This window comes from Antechinus flavipes, chromosome 5, assembly GCF_016432865.1.
Source record: "Antechinus flavipes isolate AdamAnt ecotype Samford, QLD, Australia chromosome 5, AdamAnt_v2, whole genome shotgun sequence".
NCBI classification, from domain to species: domain Eukaryota; kingdom Metazoa; phylum Chordata; class Mammalia; order Dasyuromorphia; family Dasyuridae; genus Antechinus; species Antechinus flavipes.
Genome location: NC_067402.1, coordinates 921,549 through 940,056, shown reverse-complemented (window position 1 = coordinate 940,056; position 18,508 = coordinate 921,549).

Genomic DNA, 18,508 nt, shown 5'->3' with positions numbered 1-18,508 from the left:
CCAACATGTCCCCAGCGTCACCTCGGACATCCCCCCCCTGCCCCGCCTCCATATTTCCCGCATCCTTCCAGGCCCCTATGTCAGTCCTCCACCCTCTCATCCCCTTATTGCCATGTCCAACCTGTTGCCCACCTGCTGGTTTCTAGCTCCATGGCATCTCACCTGCTCCTGCCTCCTCCCCACTTAGTGGGGGCTTTAGATATACTTAGATTCAGGTTCCACCATTAGAATGGGCAGGCTGGGCTCTTCCTCATCTAGAGCTGAGCCTGGCCTGGACATCAACAAAGGCCCGATCCTGTGCCCGCTCCCTGGCCCGGTCTCCTCTTTGCTCAGCCCCTATTTCTGAGAACATATGTTGGTGGTTGTAGAAGCTCCCCAGGATTAGCTTAATATCTGGCAGAGAGCCAGTGCTAGCCACGAGCCCCCCAGCCTCGAGCCCCACAGTGACAGCCACAAGCCCATAGTGCCAGCCTCGAGCCCATAGTGCCAGCCTCGAGCCCACAGTGCCAGCCTCGAGCCCATAGTGCCAGCCATGAGCCCACAATGCCAGCCTCGAGCCCCACAGTGACAGCCACGAGCCCATAGTGCCAGCCTCGAGCCCACAGTGCCAGCCACAAGCCCCGGTCTCATTTTTTGTCTCATTTTTTGCCTCATTTTTCCCCTAAGGGAGTTTTGAAAATGCTCCACCAATTGAGGCCATTTGCTTATTCTGCTTTTCTTAAATCCTTTCCCTGAGAGAAGCGGCCAGGGCCCTGGCTGCCCACCGACACCCCAGAAGGGACACCCCGGAAGGACGGGGAGAAACTTGCTGCTCGTCCTTCACCTCCGGAAGAGGACCAAGGGCATCAGGAAGGTGAGGGCTCCATTTGCCCCTTAGTCGGAGTTAAGTGAGACACAGCTGCTCCATGTCATCAGCCCCACTCTTTCCTCCGGGCCCGAAGAGAACCCACAGGACGGAGCCGGACAGGGAAAGGGCTCGAGTCCGTCACAAAAGGCCAGACGGGAGATTTGGGGTGGGGAGGGGGGGCGGTATCTGCCGTGGGAGAAGGGATTCCCCTTCATGCTTTGGACCCCCACAAGGAAACCCAGGGGTGGAGTAGCAAGAGAGCCAGAAGCGTGGGCAGCCTGGCGTGAGATGGCACAGGTGTGCAGATGGCACAGGAGTGAGGCCTTTTGGACGCTCCTTGGACTGCCCAGCAGCTGTCACATTCTGGGGTCCCGGTTCTGTGTGCATCCCCGCCTTGAGGCCCGGGACCTTTCGGGGAGCCTGGCCATGGTTGGCCGACTTCTAAGGCCCCCGGCAAGAGAGCAGCCCCCTCCCCCAGGCCACGTGCAGGAGAGGCTCTGTGGCTTCCTCCATTGTGGCTCGTGGGCCTCTGAATCACTCATGACGCTGACAGATCACAGGCGGCTAATTTTCTGCTTAGCAACCAGATGTGTCAGGATTAGTAACAGTGGGCGCCGGGCCTGTGGGCGCCTTTCTCACCCGCAGGTGAGGGTGACTTTTCTCGAGCTAGCTGCCGCCGCCTCCTTCAGAGCGGTCGCTCCGTCCACCAGCAAAGGAGCCAGAGCCTGTCCATCCTCTTCTGCCGGCAGTGCCCTGGGCAAGCGACGGGCACAGACAGGGCACCTCTCCTCTGCACCGTTCTCATTTCGAGACCAGCCCCTGCACACCTCTGTTGCCCAAGATGCTCAGAGAGCGGGTCCCAGCCTCCCGTCCCGGACCCCAGCCTCCCGTCCCCCAGCCTCCCATCTCGGACCCCAGCCTCCCGTCCCCCAGCCTCCCATCTCGGACCCCAGCCTCCCGTCCCGGACCCCAGCCTCCCGTCCCGTCCCCCAGCCTCCCGTCCCGTCCCCCAGCCTCCCGTCCCGGACCCCAGCCTCCCGTCCCGTCCCCCAGCCTCCCGTCCCGTCCCCCAGCCTCCCGTCCCGGACCCCAGCCTCCCGTCCCCCAGCCTCCCATCTTGGACCCCAGCCTCCCGTCCCGTCCCCCAGCCTCCCCTGAGCACTTCCTTTGACCCTCCGAAAGCCGCTGCAGCGGTGGAGGTCCAGCGTTCATCCAGCGCTTTGGCTCTGGCTCAGGAGAGACCCAGGGCACTGCCAGGCTAAGCAGCACCTTACCAAGATCCTCCTCCACAGTAGGCGCAAGGGGGGGCTGTCCGGTCTCTGCCTGCAGGCCTTTGGGGACACTGGGGAGGACAAGGGGCTTCTCCTCCCGGGAGAGCTTTGGGAAGAGGCGAGGGGGCTACTTCCGGACCTCCCGGAGCAGTGAGTCTTTGCCACATCCAGGCGAGACCCCAAGGCTTCTGGGATCTTTTCCAATTCAGAAATCCTGTGACCCGGGGGTCAGGGACCACGGGACCAACAATCCATTAGAAATGGAGCTCCAGGGAAGAAGGGCTGTGCAGGATGATGGCAGCGGGAAGCAAGGAGTCTGCCTAGCCTCCTAACGGCCGGACTTCAGGGGCACGAGAGGGGCTCCCAACGCCTTCCAGGGGAGCAGCTTCCCCAGCTAGAGGATGAGGGCTGGTTAGCAAGAGGGCACAAGGGGAGGGGAGCGAGGGGTACGGAGGAAGAGGAGGGGAGGGCAGACGGAGCTGATGGCAGAGAGAGGGAGCGGTGGGAGCCTGCCGGGGGCTGCTGGGACCACACAGTCCTCCCCTGACACTTGCCACCGCCACCCCCGGGAAGCTGTGGGGGAGGAGACAGGCCGAGGCTCCGGGATGTGCCCAGGACCTGCAGGATTTGAGCTCCCCAAGGACGGGAGCCCCCGGAGCGAAGGCCGCCGCTTTTGGCTCGTTTGAGGGTCACCATGGGTTGAGAGTGCTCCGAGTCTGAGCGTGAGTTTCTCCGGCCTTGAAGAGCCTGGACAATGGGCCTCTCATCCAGGCTGAGCCCTTTCCAGGTGGGCAGAAGCTGCCAGCTCCCACAGTGCTGCCTTTGAAAAGGTCACCTTCCACTGCCCTGAGGCCCTGTAGCAGGAAAGCCCTCCCCCCTTCCCTTCCTCCCCCCCACACGCCACTAACCTCCAGCCAAAGCCCTACTGGATGAAGAAATAGGCCCCTCACGTTTGGAGAGCCATGCCTCTGGAGCCGGGTAAGGGGTCAGGGCCCCGCTCCCCCCGGAAGGGATGGGGTTCTCTGGGAGGCTGAGGTCTCCCCCCCCCCTTCCTGCTCCTGGGATTTGCTCAGACCCGAGCTCAGCGAACACCTAAGCTGACGGAGGTATCGCCCTTAGGAGAAGCCGGTCCCTCAGCAGCTACCTGGGGGGACAGCGGGACCAGAGACAAAAATGGAACGGGGAGAGGTCCTGCGCTGACCGGGAGGGCCGGGGGGGGGAGGGGTCAGGGCTGCGGTCCAGGGGGCACGGGGAATGATGGGGAGGTCAGACTGGAGATCAGGGCCCAGATCGCAGGCCACTCTGGACCACGAGGGAGTGAAGTCCCTGAGAACTGACGTGCAGCATCTTGTCCCCTCCAAAAGCGTCCACCCCTGACAGAATGCTAAGGAGAGATGGGGCCGCCACGGGCGTCCTCCCTGCCTGCGCACCGTTCGTGAAGGGGGGGCTGCGGGTCCGTCTTCCTTCCCCAATATGAACGAAGGGGGAGCGACTCAGAGCCCGAGGCTGCCAGCTGAGCCTCCTGGAGGGGGGTCCGGCCAGAGGAACCTGTAATACCTTAGGTTAGTCTGGCAAGGGATGAGAAGTTGCCATTTCTTCTTTGGAGGGGGGTGAGGGGCTCAGCCTGAGAGGGAGGGGCTCGGGCTTCTCTTGACTGGGAACTCTGTGTACTGCGGGATGGGTCCTTCCCGGCCCCTGCTATAAAACAGATGCCATCTGCATTCAGGGACTCGGTTTCTCCTAAAGAGAAACTTAGGCTCCAAGTCACCGGGAGGACACCACGTGCCCGGCCCCTGAGCCTGGAGGCGAGACCAGAGGTCAGTCTGCCCTCAGACCCTCACTAGCTGCGGGACCTGCCTTGCCCCGTCCGCCTCCGTGTTCTAAGGTGGAGGTGGGGGCAGCGCCTCAGAGCTGCAAAGAGCCAATGAGGCACCGCCCGTAAGGTTCAGATAGGCTGAGCCTTGGCATACAGTACGCGCTTAATAAATGCTTGCACTCCCAGCAATCGGTAGGCAGCAGTCAGTGGGAATACCAGGGGCCTTGGGCACAACTCCAAACAGCTTGTTCGGTCAGGGTCTGGGCTCTGCAGGCGGGCAGCACCCACTATGTGCCGGCCCTGGGGACACAAAAATCACTTCCCTCCTCAAGGCCTGGGCGTCCTGGGAACTTCCCCGGCCCCTCTGGGGAGCCCCTGGAGGATTACAGGACCAAGGGCCAGCAGCCTGTGGAGGGGGCTCGAGGGCCCCCCTGCCTCTCAGGCCAGCCGGGCTGTGGCTCCCAGGCCCGTCCCCACCCAAACCCCACGGGCCCTCCGGGAGTCCCAGGGCTTATCCCCGCTGTGGGCCCAGGCCGGGCAGGCCGGCCCCTCCCGGCCTCTCCCGGCCTCTCCCGGCCCAGGCACCCGCAGGCCGGCCCCTCCCGGCCCCTCCCGGCCTCTCCCGGCCTCTCCCGGCCCAGGCACCCGCACCTCGCAGCCACATTTTTACTGGTCTGACAAGTTTCCCAGGCTCCTGACCTTAAAGGCAGCCCCGGGCCTTCCAGTAACGTGGGTGGGGCCGGAGGGACTGGGTTCCCTAGTTGCCAGGCTCTGCCGAAGCCTTTAAACTGAATTTAAGTTTCTCTTTATTTGGTGACTCCAGAAGCTGCCTGGGAAGCTATAAAAAGCCGCTTCTCTGGCACGGGCCAGAGCTGCCCTCGGGGACCAGAGCCCCAAATAGAAGTGAGCGGACAAGGCGGAGAGGATGGAGGCTGGGCCGGAAGGAGGAGAGCTCCCCAACCCGGCTCAGCCCGGCTCAGCCCGCCTTCCGCCGGCTGTCCGGACCCGGCCAGCTCCCCCACCGAGGGCCAGAGCGGCTGGGGGGAGGGAGGGAGGCTCAGACAGGCCTTTGGGATGGGGCGTCGATGCGGTCCTCAGCTAAGCATCCAATCTAGGGGAATAAGTGGAGCCGCAGGCGGGGCCGGGCTGTAAGAGGCCCTCCTGCCCTCCCAAAGCTAGCTTTCCTTTCAGGGAAGTCACCGCCCCGGGCCGGGCTGTGAGAGACCCTCCTGCCCTCCCAAAGCTTGCTTTCCTTTCGGGGAAGTCACCGCCCCGGGCTGTGAGAGACCCTCCTGCCCTCCCAAAGCTTGCTTTCCTTTCGGGGAAGTCACCGCCCCGGCTGTGAGAGACCCTCCTGCCCTCCCAAAGCTTGCTTTCCTTTCGGGGAAGTCACCGCCCCGGGCTGTGAGAGACCCTCCTGCCCTCCCAAAGCTTGCTTTCCTTTCGGGGAAGTCACCGCCCCGGGCTGTGAGAGGCCCTCCTGCCCTCCCAAAGCTTGCTTTCCTTTCGGGGAAGTCACCGCCCCGGGCTGTGAGAGGCCCTCCTGCCCTCCCAAAGCTTGCTTTCCTTTCAGAGAAGTCACCGCCCCGGGCTGTGAGAGACCCTCCTGCCCTCCCAAAGCTTGCTTTCCTTTCAGAGAAGTCACCGCCCCGGGCTGTGAGAGACCCTCCTGCCCTCCCAAAGCTTGCTTTCCTGTCAGGGAAGTCACCGCCCCGGGCTGTGAGAGACCCTCCTGCCCTCCCAAAGCTTGCTTTCCTTTCGGGAAAGTCACCGCCCCGGGCTGTGAGAGACCCTCCTGCCCTCCCAAAGCTTGCTTTCCTTTCGGGGAAGTCACCGCCCCGGGCTGTGAGAGACCCTCCTGCCCTCCCAAAGCTTGCTTTCCTTTCAGGGAAGTCACCGCCCCGGGCCGGGCTGTGAGAGACCCTCCTGCCCTCCAAAGCTTGCTTTCCTTTCAGGAAGTCACCGCCCCGGCTGTGAGAGACCCTCCTGCCCTCCCAAAGCTTGCTTTCCTTTCAGGGAAGTCACCGCCCCGGGCTGTAAGAGGCCCTCCTGCCCTCCCAAAGCTTGCTTTCCTTTCAGAGAAGTCACCGCCCCGGGCCGGGCTGTGAGAGACCCTCCTGCCCTCCCAAAGCTTGCTTTCCTTTCAGGGAAGTCACCGCCCCGGGCTGTGAGAGACCCTCCTGCCCTCCCAAAGCTTGCTTTCCTTTCGGGGAAGTCACCGCCCCGGGCTGTGAGAGACCCTCCTGCCCTCCCAAAGCTTGCTTTCCTTTCAGAGAAGTCACCGCCCCGGGCTGTGAGAGACCCTCCTGCCCTTCCAAAGCTTGCTTTCCTTTCAGAGAAGTCACCGCCCCGGGCTGTGAGAGACCCTCCTGCCCTTCCAAAGCTTGCTTTCCTTTCGGGGAAGTCACCGCCCCGGGCTGTGAGAGGCCCTCCTGCCCTCCCAAAGCTTGCTTTCCTTTCGGGGAAGTCACCGCCCCGGGCTGTGAGAGACCCTCCTGCCCTTCCAAAGCTTGCTTTCCTTTCAGAGAAGTCACCGCCCCGGCTGTGAGAGACCCTCCTGCCCTTCCAAAGCTTGCTTTCCTTTCGGGGAAGTCACCGCCCCGGGCTGTGAGAGGCCCTCCTGCCCTCCCAAAGCTTGCTTTCCTTTCGGGGAAGTCACCGCCCCGGGCTGTGAGAGACCCTCCTGCCCTCCCAAAGCTTGCTTTCCTTTCAGGGAAGTCACCGCCCCGGGCCGGGCTGTGAGAGACCCTCCTGCCCTTCCAAAGCTTGCTTTCCTTTCAGAGAAGTCACCGCCCCGGCTGTGAGAGACCCTCCTGCCCTTCCAAAGCTTGCTTTCCTTTCGGGGAAGTCACCGCCCCGGGCTGTGAGAGGCCCTCCTGCCCTCCCAAAGCTTGCTTTCCTTTCAGGGAAGTCACCGCCCCGGGCCGGGCTGTGAGAGACCCTCCTGCCCTCCCAAAGCTTGCTTTCCTTTCAGAGAAGTCACCGCCCCGGGCTGTGAGAGACCCTCCTGCCCTTCCAAAGCTTGCTTTCCTTTCGGGGAAGTCACCGCCCCGGGCTGTGAGAGGCCCTCCTGCCCTCCCAAAGCTTGCTTTCCTTTCGGGGAAGTCACCGCCCCGGGCTGTGAGAGACCCTCCTGCCCTCCCAAAGCTTGCTTTCCTTTCGGGGAAGTCACCGCCCCGGGCTGTGAGAGACCCTCCTGCCCTCCCAAAGCTTGCTTTCCTTTCAGGGAAGTCACCGCCCCGGGCCGGGCTGTAAGAGACCCTCCTGCCCTCCCAAAGCTTGCTTTCCTTTCGGGGAAGTCACAGCCCCGGGGCAGGGAGCTTTCTTCCTAGAGTCCTGGGCCCCGAGCTAGAGGTGGAGAGGGTGGGGGATGGGAGGCTTAAGGCCCTTCTCCGACCCTCCCTAGCGGGACTGGAACTGGATGGATGAATCAGGAAGTGGGGGGGAGGGTGGGTGACAAAGGGAAAGGGCTGCCTGCCTGCGGAGGCCCCGGAGGCCGCGGACCACGGACACCAGCCCAGAGCCGTCTCATCCTTCTCCCACCATGCTCCCCATCCCCCAGGACTCGGGCTCATGAGCCATTAATCTCCAGGGGTCTCAGACACACAGGATGGGAAAAGGCCGAGTCTGCTACAGACACATGGGAGGGCCGCAAAGACCAAGGAAAGGACGGGAGACGGGTGCCCCTGTGTCTCGGGGCCAGGGACCTGCAGCAGGACATGCCGCAGGCCTGGACGTGTGGGCAGAAATCCTGGCCCGGAGCCCAGTTCTCGGCTACTCCTTAGCCCTGTCCGTTCGCATCATCGTGCCTCGGTTTCCCCACCTGTGAGGCACGATAAGGAGAATGACAATAGTGAAGAGCTTTTGTCTGAGGCTTCCGAGAACTTGGCAGGACCGCAGGGGAAGACAGTTCCAAATGGGAGCTTCTGGGCGTGAGGGCGGGTCTGTCACCCGGGGGCTCTCACAGGGGCCATCATTGTTCAAGGCGGCTCAGAGGCCACTGAGGGGCGCCACTCTGCCCAGAGCCCTGGCCGGAGCCAGGAAGGCGAGTTCAAATGTAACCTCATTCACTCACTGGCTTGGTTACCCCGGCAAATGACAACCTCCCTGCCTCCGTTTCCTCCTCTGCCAAAGGGGACACCCTTTCCTCTTGGCTGGCTGGTGGCAGACGAAGGGTTTTCAGAGGATAAAGCTACGAGTGGAGAGTTCAGTGGACAACCAGATTCATCTTCATCTCCCACCACTGTAGTTGGTGGCTGGGCTCCCCAGAAGGAGACAAGAGAGACCTTCCATCTCTGTGCTGGTTGGAGGCAGAAGAAAGCAGAGGCAGAGGCTGAAGGACAGAACCTTTGGATTTGGAGATACTCGGAGGGCCCTAAGCTAAACCGGCTGTGTTTTGAGAAGAACAAGAATTCCAACATTTGGCGCCCAAGCGTGGGAACCAAGGACCCTAGTTTCACTGAAGAAGTCTCCAGTGACCAGGAACTGAGTGAGTACAACCTTTTTTGGCGAAAATGGGACAGATCTTAGGTAAAGATTCTCCACCCCCCACCCCAACCCCCCCAACCCCAGACCCACCCAAGAGTGGTGCTATAGAAAGCCTGCTTAAGCTGATAGAAGATCAAGGGCTACTTGTAACTTGGGGACAGGCAGCTAGACTTCTGGCTACATTAAAATGCACCTCCCCTTGGTTCCTAGAGGAAGAGCAAATCTCTCTAAAAAACACCCCACAGGGTTGTTGTGACAATCCAATGAGCTATTTGTAAAGTGCTAGCTTAAGAAACGCTCATCGCCTTCCCCGAGGGGCTTCCTCTGACATCCTTGGGATTGCAGGGAGAAAGGGAAGGCGAAGGGCACCCGACTTGAGGGAGTTGAGGAAGGCTCAGGATCCATCAGTCAACAGCACTTTTGAAGCACAACCTTCGTGGCAGTGTGTGGAATCAGACGTTGGTCTAGCCCCATTTTCTGCCCAACCACCTTCTGGTCTCTGCTGTCACTCTTGTCAAAGAGGGGGCTCTCTCAGGACCTCGTGTCCAATGAACTCGTGTGCTCCCGTCCCTGAGCTCATCAGCCACTAGGTTACAGTTCCCCATTTTCTGTTTACTGAGGAGTTACTTACGGCCTCATGATAGAGTTTGCAGTCCGGTGCCATTCTACTCTTATCACCTGTACTTTTTCTCATTATTTCCCTAGAGATTCTAAATCTTGCCCCATAAAAACGAGTTAAAAAAAAAAAAAAAAGATTGTTCAGGTCTATAAAGTATTCCCATGGCAAATGTTCTTGAGGGAGCCATTCTAGACAATCATGCAAGAACTTACTTGAAACAACAGTTTTAGCAAAGTTTCCGGATATAAAACAACTCCCCACAAATCATTAGCATTTCCCTGTGTTACTGCAAAACCCGGCAGCGAGAGATACAAAGAGAAATTCCATTCTAAATAACTGTAGACAAAATATAATATTGGGGAGTCTACCTGCCAAGACAAGCCAGGAACTAAAGGAACACAATTACACCAGTAAATCTCCATCTAAACAATTGGAAAAATACCCATTGCTCATGGGTGGGCCGAGCTAATATAATAACTACATTTCATACTGTGTCGGGGAGCCCAGAAGCCATGCGGTGCTTGGAGGGGGCAGATGGGAGACAGATCCCGAGCCCAGGAGGGCAGGGGTCAGCTGGGGGGTGGGTGGGGGTGCAGATGAGGATCTGAGCTTCGCCTGATCTCTCCATATTTTCCGGGAGGGTTTTGCGTCACGTCGCAGACTAGCGGGAGGCTCGGCACTGTGATGCTGCCCGGTCAGCGCGGTCCGGAGATCTCCCCCCTCCTCCCCCTCCCCTCCCCCTGCCCCCGCCCTCCTCAGCAGTCCCCAGGCAGGGCGTTGGGCCGCCCGGCTGCCTGCTTAGGGCAGGGACTACACCCTCAGCTCATTTCCCCGGTTCTTTGACTCTCGCTCATGGACCAAGCCCTAACTCCGGAATCCCGGAGACTTTCCTGGGTGGAGGTGCAGGACAAAGAAGCAAAGCTCCCCTGGGGGAGGACAGGTGGAGAGGCTCGGATCACTGAGCACCCCTGACTCCCTGCCCCTCCCCCAGCTCGCCCTGAGGGCGCATTAATTAGTTACTTGATAAATCTGGCAACAGAGGCAGGCACTGGGGAGCCGTCTCTTACCCGAAGGTCGCCCGAGCCCAGCTCAGCCTTTCCCACGTCCCTCTAGGACATGTTGGCTGTCCGGGCTCAGCTTTGCGCCCCGTCCCGGACGTACTGGCCGTCTGGGCTCTGCTTTGCCTACGCCTGCTCCCCCTACAGGACGTGTTGGCTGTCCAGGGTTGTGTTGCCCACCAGCCCCCAATTCAGGTCAGCTGGTTAAAGTCATATTTAAGTGCCTACTGTGTGTCCCGGAAAAGCCAGGAATTTCTAATTCGGCCAGAGGGCAAGGGCTTGTGCACCAGAAGTAAACATCGGGCGGTTTGGGGAGAGAGAAGGCTCCTCTTGGCTCTAATGCACCCCTGCTCTGGCTGCGGATCCGGGGAAGTGCCCTGCGGCCCCTGGCACTGCCAGCCATGCCAGCGCCCCTGAGGTCGAGGTTGGCAGAGAGGCCCCAAGCTGCTGGGAGCTGGCACAAAATACCACAGTCCCTCCAGGCTCAGTTTCCTCATCTGTAAAACTACACGATTAAACTCGATCAGCTCTTGTTCCAAATCAACACTGGCACAATTCTGCTGCGGGGAAACATGTTTGGAAATGCGCTTCTGCCACTAAGACCTGGTGCTCCAAGGCCAGGGCCTCCAAACCTTCAGTAACTCTCTCTGGGTCTTCAAGGAGCTCTCCAGCTGCTGGAGGGAGGGACTCCTTCTGGGCGATTCCCAGAAGGAGATGGCCCCCAGAGCCGGAAGGGGAAACTGCTCCCCCTCAGCAGAGCTCCCCCTCCTCAGAGCTCCCCCCAGCCGTTCAAAACTGGATTGCCTTAAACTGAGCTCTCCTGAGGCTGGTAAGTGGCCAGTGGGCTCGTCAGTTTTAACACCTGCTCTGAAATTAGAAGGGAGCACCAAGATGTGGGGGCAGAGACTCCTATGGTCCGTTTAGGTGCTCCAGATGTAATGCCAAAGAACCTGAGCAAGACAGAGGTTAGAGACCAATTCAATAGTTTATTAAAGGAAGAGAGATACGGGGCCAGATGGATCTTGGTCCCAGGGCTGGACAAGACTATCATCTCAAAGAATCCAGCCCTGAGTACTGGGACAGCAAGCTTTTTTATAGGATAACAAGAACAGTGACATAATGGGGGAGGTACCTGGGTGGGGATAACCTAATGGGAAGAGTAAGAATTAGAGCTTATAAAAGTTGTTTTAAAAACAATCCATAAAATCAAGCTCATCACAGCCCATGTCCCTCTGTTTACCCCTGTCAATTCAGGTCAGATTAAGAAAAGAGAAGACTGGAGGATTGTAGGGGAACTTGAATTCTGCCTCACCTAGAGGGAAAAGGGGGAGGCAGCGACCTCAGTGGGGGCCCCCACACTCTGTCTTAGCAGTTCCCCAACCCCAATACCTGCAGCTGGGGTGGGGGCAGATCAGGCCCCACGAGCAGCATTTTCTGAGCCTTGCCACCTGGAACTCTAACCTGCCCCCAGCCACCCCAGCCCTCAGTAGATTCCATCCAGCTCCTGGCTGAGGGGAGTTTGGGTGTCCCTGGCAGTGCCTTGTGTGGCAGAGGGAAGGGGGGAGCCAGCCTGCCTCTGTCCTTGGTAAGCCCACCCTTGCATATTTCAGTTGTAGAAAGGCATGAGTGATGTTATTTTGTCTCTATTCACCCAGTTTCCTGATTGGTAAAGAGAATTAATGATGGGGTTTGTGAGGATCACATGATTGCAAATGTGCTTGACGTAGGGCAAATGATGGCATTTGTGTACACCTTTGTATAAATGTGAATGGTTTTATCGAATAGAATTGTTTTGTACTTGATAATTTTCTAGGGGATTTTAGACTTCACCCACCTGTATTTTCAGTGTCGAGATAAGATTTTCTGGGAGGGGCATTTTGGAAATGTGTCCAGCTAAATTATGGGATCTCAAAACCTAGACTGCTGAGGAATAGGAGGAGAAAGAGTTTTTTTCTCTTGTCCCCTTCTCTCCTTCCCGACTGCAGCAGGGGTGGGTGGATGAGAGACAGACAAGAAAATAGATAGTGCAGGGAAAAGGAGTTTGCTGCCACTGAAAAAATTCCCGAGGCAAATGGCCTGCATTCCCAGAGACTCACAAGAGAAAAGGTCTGCATGAAGTGGGAAACAACCCAAAGGGTTGATTAGAAAACCTTGTGAGAATTTAGGGAGTCTTACAAACTAAAGTCAAATTTGAAATATATATTTTTTGGTGAGGCTGAGGCAATTGGGGTTGTGACTTGCCCACTAGGAAGTGTTAAGTGTCTGAGGTCAGATTTGACCTCAGGTGCTCCTGACTTCAGGGCTGGTGCTCTCTCCACTGCACCAGCTAATGCCCTTTAAAATAATTTTTAAAATTGGCGTGCATGTGAAAAATTGAACCTCAATTATAAATTATCTGACCTATTTTTGTGATTATGAATTTTAGGAATTATCTTGTTTTCTCCCTAAAACAAAAGAGAAACTTAAATAAGAGAACAGGAAGGTGAAGCCTAAGTCCTCTAGAGAACTCTCAGAGCTAAAATAGCTCCTGAAAAGGGAAAAAATCCTACCAGTTTTGTCCACTACCGATGAGAGTCAGTAAATACTGATGAATAATGAGTTCTTTCTAAGTTTGTAGATTCTCGATCTGGCTGTCAGACAACAAATTGTATGTGATGGTTATTAACTGAACAACTTCCAAGTGGAAAATGTGTTTAGAACCTATTATGTATATCCTGTTTTTTAGTGTTGTGTAACTGCTGTTTAGGGAATTAGAGGATTTATCCTTTGCTAGAAAGTTTAGAGAAAGTTACAGCTAGGACCATTTGGCTATCTGCTAGGAAAATTGTAAGATTACTAATTATAATTTGGAAATATTGTCATAATGTTAAAATCTAAAATGGGTGATTGCTGCTTTGTTCAAAGCACTTTGCAGAAGTAGTCTACCCCCTCCCTTTCCACAGGGATGAGGAGTTGTCAAAGAGCACAGTCTACAGTAATCCTAAGGGTAAAAACAGACAAGAGCAGCAGGGCAGGTGATCCCTGTCAATTCTCTTTAATTTTTAAACTTGCCAGGTTTCCTAAAACCATCTTGCAAGCCAGGTTATCGGTCCTGGAAAAGGAACTTGTGAGTGATGAAATTCCCCAAAAAGGAATGGGCTTAATGAGGATTTACAAGTTTGTTTATTATATAGAAATGATTTCTAATGATTGATCTTCACTAAGATTAGTTTAAACTCTGAGAAGGAAAAAAAAGAAAAACAAATGAAAGGTGTTCAGTGAAATCTCTTAGGTGTGTGAGTCCTGTTAAACTTTATTGTGATAAGACTTATTAATTGGTTGTATTGTTTAAGGAATCTTGGGAGGAGAAATATATGATATTTAGCAAAATCATTTGTGTACCATTGAACTTAAAACCAACTATTTATCAATTTGAGTTGTAAGTTTTCTGTACTATCAATATCTACTTTTTAGGGTATGTGATTCTTGAGAGCTATCCTGAAACTTTTGGTGAGACTTGGTATTTAAGAGAAAATCTCTTGGGACCATAATAATTCAGATATGATTTTCTGGTGGATCACTAATACACCATTCCAGAGAAGTGCGACAGGCGACTTAGAGGGATGTGATATGGGTTGAGGTTTGTATCTTGGCAAAAGCTGGAGAGAGAGCCTTTGGCTTTGCTTTAGGTGGGATTTTTCTGGCTGTTTACCAGTTTTGTTCCTATGTTTCCACCTGATTATTCCTGGGTCTGGAATTATTATTTTATGATTGGTTGTCAGCTGTGACTCTTAGCTGAAGACAAACAGAGCTAAGGATACTTTATTCTGCCGCTCTCACATTTCTGCTTTTTTCCCCCTCTTATAGCAAATTTCTATAATCAAAGCAAGTGGTCAGTAGAAGAGATGAGCACGAACATCTGATAATCTTATAAAGGAACAGTTTTAATCACCAAAAGGCGATACTATTGCAACACCTCTTCCCCAACTGTAACATCAACCTTCTTAATTCCATACTGGATGTTCTTGTACTGATCTTCTCAAAGCTCCTTATCCCAGGAAGCTCCTTTAATGCCCACCTGCCAGCCCTTACTAATCAATCTATCCCCACTGATGTGGTCCTCCGCCTCTTTGAGGATTCGCCTCACCCAAGGTGCCTGTGTCTAATCTCTTTGACCACGTCCAGCTGATTTTGATTCAGACATCTTAGCTTCCAGTTCCTGAAATATTGATCTTTTTGAGGTCAGGCTTTTTTTTGGTCACTGGACACCTCTGCAGCTGAGCTTCCTTCTAGCTTTGGCCCAGACACTTCATTCTTTCTGGATCTATTATTTGTAGTTCTCTTTAGCTCTTTCCCAGTAGTGTGCTGAGTGTCTTTCAACCGAAATGTACCCATGACTACTCAGAGATGTCTCCAGAGTCTTGAGAGACAGTTGTGGCCAGGTTCTGGGAACCTAGAACATAACTGGAAGTGAGAATTAGGATTAGGATTGTCAGAGCATACACGTGCCGTCGGTGTTTGAAAAGGACAGGGGATACTCTCAACCAGAGGAGCGGGAGCAGGAAGGTAAAGAACCCAAACTCCAAATCATAGGAAGTTTGGTTCAGAGAACTCGGAGTTCTCTGCTTAGCCTGGAGGGGAGAAGTCTCAGGGTGGAAGGGAACGTGATGGAGATGTTTCTAGCACTGGAAGGGCTGTCACAGAGAAGAGAGTTGAAATTTATTCTGCTTATTCTCAGAGGACAGAATCAGCAGCAAATGTAAATATAGACTTCATTTCACATAGTCAGATTGTGCTCCCGGCCGGCCCCGACCCAGTGTCCATAGATCTGTCTGTCTCTCTTCCTAAGATGCCCTGGGTCAAATACCTCCTTGGGACTTTTTCTTGGCTTTCCCAATCAGGACTTGATCTGGTACAGTTTTTAGGTTTCTGTGGAAAAGTGTGCAGGGAGACACCATTTTGTCTCTGACCTTCACTTGGCAAACCAACACGTGTTCCTGATGGAAACACAGAATGATAATTAGGAAGGAGATCTTTACGTCCTTGGGTTCTTCACTCAATCAGAGGATCCTAGATCCAGACCAGGGAGACCTCATGGGCCAGCTACCTTTGAGATCGAAAGAATGGAGGCTGGGGGGGAGGAGGGGTGGGAATGTTAAAAACCCAAGAGTAAACAGATGGTGCTGTCGGTGGCAGAATAAATCCAGAACTCCAAAAAAGATCCTGGTCTTTCCAGTATACCGCACTGCCTCCTTGACTCTCAGGGACTCAAGCCCTTCCTCAGTGGGCCTTCCCTCACTGACTGACTATTCTCCAGCTACTCCAGGACATTCTCAGAACCAGATCCAATCCCTCCCGCGACATCCGGTGCTCCTGGAAGTTCTCCCTCTCCTAACACATCCCAGGGCCACAGGGATTTCTCTGGCTCATCCTGACTCAGACTCCAGCTGCCAGGCCTCCTTCAGACAGACATATCTAACTCACATGTGAGGCTGATGGCAGGGAACCCAAGGGCACGACTTTCAACGCACCCCTCTTGTTCAGATGCTGCCTCAGCTCAGCACCGGTGACCTTGGCAATAAAGCAACTTTGCGGGTCTAACTCTTCCATCCTTCAGGGAACTTCCGGTTCTGAGCTTTCTCCACTCGCTGACCAGGCCAGCCCATAGAAGGTCAGCTGACAACGGAACAGCCGGGAAGGGTCTCTGAGCCTGGCTGGCTCCTTCCTGGTGAAGAGAACACTCATGCAATGTGGTGAGGGGTGGGGCTGGCACTAGAGCTTTTCTGAGCAGAGGAAACAGGCTTTCTTTAAGAAGATGCACATAGCTCCAGGCTTGCTTTGGCACCAACTCCAGAGATGTGAGGAGAGAGAGGGAGGGACAGCGACAGGGCTGAGAGAGAGAGAGAGAGAGAGAGAGAGAGAGAGAAGATTGAGAGAGACAGAGACAGAGACAGCAAAACTGAGAGAGACAGACAGATTGAGAGAGACAGAGACAGACAGACACAGTGAAATTGAGAGAGACAGAGACAGATTGAGAGAAACAGAGATTGAGAGAGACAGACAGCGAAACTGAGAGAGACCGAGACAGACAGACACAGTGAAATTGAGACAGACAGATTGAGAGAAAGAGACAGATTGAGAGAAACAGATTGAAAGAGACAGACAGATTGAGAGAGAAAGAGACAGCGAAATTGAGAGATTGAAAGAGACAGAGAGAGATTGAGAGAGAGAGGTACAGAGAGAAATTGCAAGAGAGAAAGAGACAGAGATTGAGAGATTGATTTCAGAAGGAACAGCTAATAGGAGACAGTGGCTATTCAGTGTGGCTCTGATTTCCAGCTTCAAGAGACCTCCCTTGAGACTTGAGAGAATTTCCCCTTGGAACGAGGGCCAGAGAGCTCATTCAGGCGTTGCAGGGTATCCTAAGCTCTGGAACTTGTGATTTGTTTACCGTTGGCTTGGGGAGACGGTTTAGTCTACTATCTACTGTTTGCGAAGAACTTTTGAGTGGCTAGCGCTAGGTAGGAGTTACACTGGAGAGTGTGAGCCCACGATTGATCGCCTTCCTGCCATGAGTGCTTTGGCTTTGAACTTGTTATTAGGCCGTCAGTATTGGAAGACTGGAAAGGATTTGGAGCCGGGGGTTGCCTGGACATTTGCCCGACACCGGATCCCCAACTATTCCGCCGGGCCCTCTTCTCCCTGGGGCCAGGGAATGTATGCGAGCAGTCCTCGATATCCTGGCGCGTGTAGCTAGATCGTAGATTCGAAGCCCCTGTATTGGTCCTCCTTGGGCCTCTCTCTGGGGGCCCTCCCGGGCTCCAGCTTCCGCCTGAGGCTCTCCCCACCAGGAGCCCTAGAGGTGAGTGATACCTTCACGGCCAGTCACTAGGCACAAGAGAAGCTGGACGGGAGCGGCTGGGGACTAAGGTGCTTTCTTCCTTAAAGACCTTGTTTAACTCTGTTTACATAAAAGTAATGATGAACGCATAAAGATAAACAGATGTGTAGGTGTTAATTATTGGGTTTATTTTACTTGTTGCCACTAAAGCAGATGGACTGACACAATGTTACAAGTAAACACTCTCCTCGTGCAATCCTTGCCCAGAAGACGGCTCCCTTGCGATTTGCAAGGTTCTGGGGGAGCCCCCCACCCGTCCACCCCCTCCCACAGATGCAGAGGCAAATGGCTCTTCCCTGGGAAGAGCCTGGAAGGTCAGTGCAGGAGGCAGAAACGGTCCCATCCCCCTAATGCTCGAAGTTAGGAGCCCACGGAACTTAGAACAAAGCAGAACCCAGAAGCGCCCGAGGGACCTCACCTTCCAGTGGTGAAAGGGCCCCAGGTGTCAGCCCCGGCTGCCCTGAGCCCTCGCCCTGGGGATTTCAGTTTCTCAAGGTTGGTTGCTCTTCTTCTGGCCAAGAAAATCACGTTTGAACTGTCTGTTACCTTAGAAAATGTATGCCATTCCACGTGATCAAATATACCTCTGTTCCCCCAAAGAAATAAGCAAGGAAGGGTGACAGAGATCGCTGGCTGAGAGACCAGCAGCACCATGGGAACGGAGCCATCTGACTTCAGAGCTGACCCCACCTAGGTCCGTTTGACATGGGGCTGATCCCCTGATCGGGGGTACTTCTGGGACCTCATCGTTCTCCACGGCTGCTCATTTTTTTTATTTTTTTATTTTTTTAATTTTTGATAACTTTTAATTGACAGAACCCATGCCAGGGTAATTTTTTACAGCATTATTCCTTGCACTCACTTCTGTTCCGATTTTTTCCCTCCCTCCCTCCACCCCCTCCCCCAGATGGCAAGCAGTCCTTTACATGTTGAATAGATTACAGTATATCCTAGATACAATACATATCTGCAGAACCGAACAGTTCTCCTGTTGCACAGGGAGAATTGGATTCAGAAGGTAAAAATACCTCGGGAAGAAAATCAAAAATGCAAGTAGTTTACATTCATTTCCCAGTGTTCTTTCTTTGGGTGTAGCTGCTTCTGTCCATCATTGATCAAATGAAACTGAGTTATGTCTCTTTGTCAAAGAGATCCACTTCCATCAGAATACATCCTCATACAGTATCGTTGTTGAAGTGTATAATGATCTCCTGGTTCTGCTCGTTTCACTCAGCATCAGTTCCTGTAATCAGTTCTGTATTCATCCTGCTGGTCATTTCTTACAGAACAATAATATTCCATAACATTCATATACCACAATTTACTCAACCATTCTCCAATTGATGGGCATCCATTCATTTTCCAGCTTCTACATGGCTGTTCATTTAGGCAGAGCATCCAGAAGCAGGCTTGTGCCCCGGGGAGCTGTTGCCCCATCTTGGGGAGCTGTTGCCCGTTCTGGGGAGCTGTGCCCGTTCTGGGGAGCTATTGCCCCGTTCTAGGGAGCTGTTGCCCCGTGTCTGGGGAGC